At 30.0% G+C, this 3,926-nt stretch overlaps 1 pseudogene; it reads left to right on the top strand.

The window, feature by feature from the left end:
- The first annotated feature begins 412 nt into the window (after positions 1–412).
- Positions 413–3,323, top strand: LOC112772013 (endo-1,4-beta-xylanase 5-like; annotated as a pseudogene).
- Positions 3,324–3,926: the final 603 nt, after the last annotated feature.

Here is a 3,926-nt window from a genome sequence, read left to right as displayed (position 1 = left end):
AGATGATTATTTCATTTAAAATGTTAGAATTTTTTTTATGTCGTTTCATCAGTGATTTAATTTCTATCATAAACATTCAATTATATAAAAAAAATTTAAATCAAAATAGTGTCACTCAAACTCTTCAGCAAATCGAAAAGACTTTGGTTTATTAATATTACTACTACTACTACTACTATTATTTTATTATCCTAGTTACAGTGTTCAACTTTCAATTATTATTATTCTTTTAATAATTGTTTATTCTCTCAATTCAGCTGTACTTCCTAACAATCAAAGCTCTGCTATGCTGTGATGTATTTGATTTTCCTCTTAATTCTTATATGTTACTAATTAAAGAACATATATTAATGTTAAGTCAAATACATAGCACTAAAGTACTAAACTACTTACTACTATACTGTATTTGAATATGACAACACTAGGTTTTGGAGCTGAAGCTTTATCCTATGATCACACTGTCAGCATTGAAGTAATTAAGTCCTTCCCTCTAACAACCTTTTTTTTTATTTTATATTTTCTAGGATAGGACCTTACTGTTAATGTCCTGTTACATTTACACATAACTTTAATTATGTGGGTCCTAATGTTTTCAATTTCCACCTCAGTGTTGACACACCCTCATAAGCCACAGTACAATGGAGAATCATCCAAACCCAAATGAATAATGGATCACAAGTTGGATTCAATTGGTGAATCAGCAATACAACATAGAGAATCATTAGGGAACAAATACTTGTGCACAAAGAAAGCAAACTTATGATAGTGTCTCCAGAAGGTTTCTGCAAAAGAACAAGCACTATGCTTTATCTGGTAAATTTAATAATTTTGTACTAAGATAAATTGTCTTGGTTTTATATTAATGAAATATCAAGAAATTAATTAACTTGATTTTGTTCTTGGTGAAGCTTGGATACAAGTGAATGAGGGAAATAATGTTGAAGTAACAGCAATGGTTAAAACAAGGAAAGGGATAAAATTTGCTGGTGCCACAATTGCTAAGTCTAATGCTGGTCTATGATAAAGGGTGGTCTCACAACAGATACATCAGGAATTGCTAAACTCTATTTTGAAGTAATATTATTGTTTAAATTTCTTAAAACAGATATTAATTTTTATTTTTTATTTTTTTTAATTTGATGTTGAAAATGCTGAACTGTGTATTGTAGAGCAAGAATACTGATGTGGAAATATGGTGGACAGCGTTTCCTTACAACCCTTCACAGAAGAGGAATGGAAGTCTCATCAAGATTACAATATTGAAAAGGTAAACATTGTTTTGCTAATAGTTTTTGTTTTTGTTTATCTATATATTTTTATTATATAGAAGTTAATACGTAGTTAGTATGAAAGGATTTTATGTCATATAATTATTTTTCTTTATGCAATATTAACTATTTTAAATAGGTGACAATTATTAAAAAATTCAGTATTATGCAGTTTTAATTTTTACTAAAAAAGCTATTCCTTAATCAATACCCTATCAATTAAATTACTACATATCATTATACATTTAAATTATAATAAAGTAACGGCTAATGCAATTACACTTTATTTAAAATTGTAATAATAATAACAATAATAACAAAAATAATAACAATTTTCAATTACAATAATCAAATACATATACAACAATACTAATTATCATGGTTCTTATCATAGAATTTATTGATATAATTCTTTGTTATAAGAATTATACAGATTAATTTATAACTAATTATGAAATAAAAACTCATATATTATTTTTAACTATCTAAAAAATAATATACAAAAATTCATAATATTAGTTTTCGTGCATTACGCGCGAGTCTAAATCTAGTTCAGTTTATGAAAACAAGAAAGAAAAATATAGTTTAACACTCTGCGAACCATCATTGGTGCTACATTCCCCAAATTTGCCACAAAATATATGAGATTAAGTTGTTTTGTTCTTGAAATGTGTAACTTGGCAGGCAAGAAAGAGAAAGGTATCAATCCAATATATTGGATAAAGAAGGAAAGCCTCTTAGGAATGCAAGTGTATCACTTCAACAAACAAGGGCCACGCTTCCCATTTGGAAGCGCAATAGACAAATCCATTCTCAACAACCCCTGCATACCAAAAATGGTTCCTCCAAAGGTTCACAGTCACAACATTCACCAATGAAATGAAATGGTACAGCACAGAATCCGTCCGGGGCCGGGAAGACTACTCGGCCGCGGACGCGATGCTAGGCTTTGCCAGGAGAAACCGCATTGCTGTTAGAGGCCACAACATATTCTGGGATGACCCCAAATTCCAACCTGGTTGGGTCCCTTCACTTTCACCACAAGAACTCAATATAGCAGTGCAAAAGAGGCTTCAATCTGTTGTTTCAAGATACAGAGGCCAAGTTATTCATTGGGATGTGTTAATGAGAACATGCATTTTTCATTCTTTGAGAGTAAACTTGGACAAGATTTTTCAGCTAAGGTTTCAGTGTGGCTCATGGGATTGATGGTGGTGCTACATTGTTCTTGAATGAGTTTAATACAATTGAGGATAATAGAGATAATGCAGCAAATCCTGCAAGGTATATTCAGAAGCTTAGACAGATTCAAAATTATCCTACTTTTAAGAGCAGAGGAGGAGTTGTTGGAATTGGCCTTGAAGCACATTTTCCTAATTTTCCTCCTAATTTGCCATACATGAGAGCTTCCATTGATCAACTTGTTGCCACTCGTTCACCAGTTTGGATAACAGAAATTGATGTTCACCCAAATAATCAGGTAAAGTTTATACTCTAACATTATTGTTATGTCTCAAGTGTCAGAAGTACATGAAGTTAGTGACACATCAAAAAAAATAAAGAAGTGTGAGGAGTTTATAAGATGAGAGACCCATTAATTAGACACTTTAAGATTTTGAGTTGAATGTGTATCTTTTCATTTTATGTTTAACCAACCTTAATTAATACATTTGAATTTGTGTGTAGGTGCAATCCTTTGAACAAGTCTAAGAGAAGCACACTCTCACCCTGGTGTCCAAGGAATTAATGTGGACAGCAAGATCACCACAAGGTTGCTACAGACTTTGTTTAACAGACAACAATTTCAACAACTTGCCTGCAGGTGTTTGTGGACAGCTTCTTCATGAATGGGGCCTCAAACCATTCTCAGCAACACTGATCACAATGGCTTCATTCATGTTTCTCTTTTCCATGGAGATTACAGTGGAAATCAATCACCCTCTCATCAACAACAACAATTACTCTTTCACTCACCACCTTCAAGTGAATCCAATACATCATCATCATAATAATGGGTCTCACATAACTACACAGATTGTTAAGCTTTGTGTCTAGTTATTATATCAATGATTATTCCTAAAAGTGGTACTTTCTTAGTTTCTTTTATGTAAATATAAATATATATATTAAAATAAATAAATAATAATAATGACTGATTTTTAATATGCATAATATTTTTTAACTTATTTAACATATGACACAAAATAGCTTCTTCTATTTATTTTTTGCCAAACAATAAATTGTAATTTTCTTAAATTTTAAACATTTTTTCATGTCTATTATCTTATTTTATGTCCTATTAACAAACATTAAGCTAGAAACCTATAAAAGAAATAACCTCATAACATAATTTTCTACACTAATAAGGAAAATAAATATTAATGATTCATAATTGGTGATTGATTATGTTAAACGTGTAATGGTTAATTTACTGTATGTAAAATCAAAGCAACAATCACAAAAAGAAATAATAAATAAAAGATTATTTACCATTCCATCTCCAACGTAGATCTAAAACATGAATCATGGACATTTGAATGACTTTGATACCTAAAATTTTTGCATCCGAATTCACTTTTATGGATTAGTACTATATTTTTTTTTTAAAAAAAATTTTTATTTTATTAATATTTTTTTTGATGTTAATAAATAAAAATT

The sequence above is a fragment of the Arachis hypogaea genome, unplaced genomic scaffold (assembly GCF_003086295.3).
Source record: "Arachis hypogaea cultivar Tifrunner unplaced genomic scaffold, arahy.Tifrunner.gnm2.J5K5 arahy.Tifrunner.gnm2.scaffold_146, whole genome shotgun sequence".
Taxonomy (NCBI): domain Eukaryota; kingdom Viridiplantae; phylum Streptophyta; class Magnoliopsida; order Fabales; family Fabaceae; genus Arachis; species Arachis hypogaea.
The sequence above is the reverse complement of the archived record's forward strand: the minus strand, read 5'-3'. Positions and strand labels throughout refer to the sequence as shown.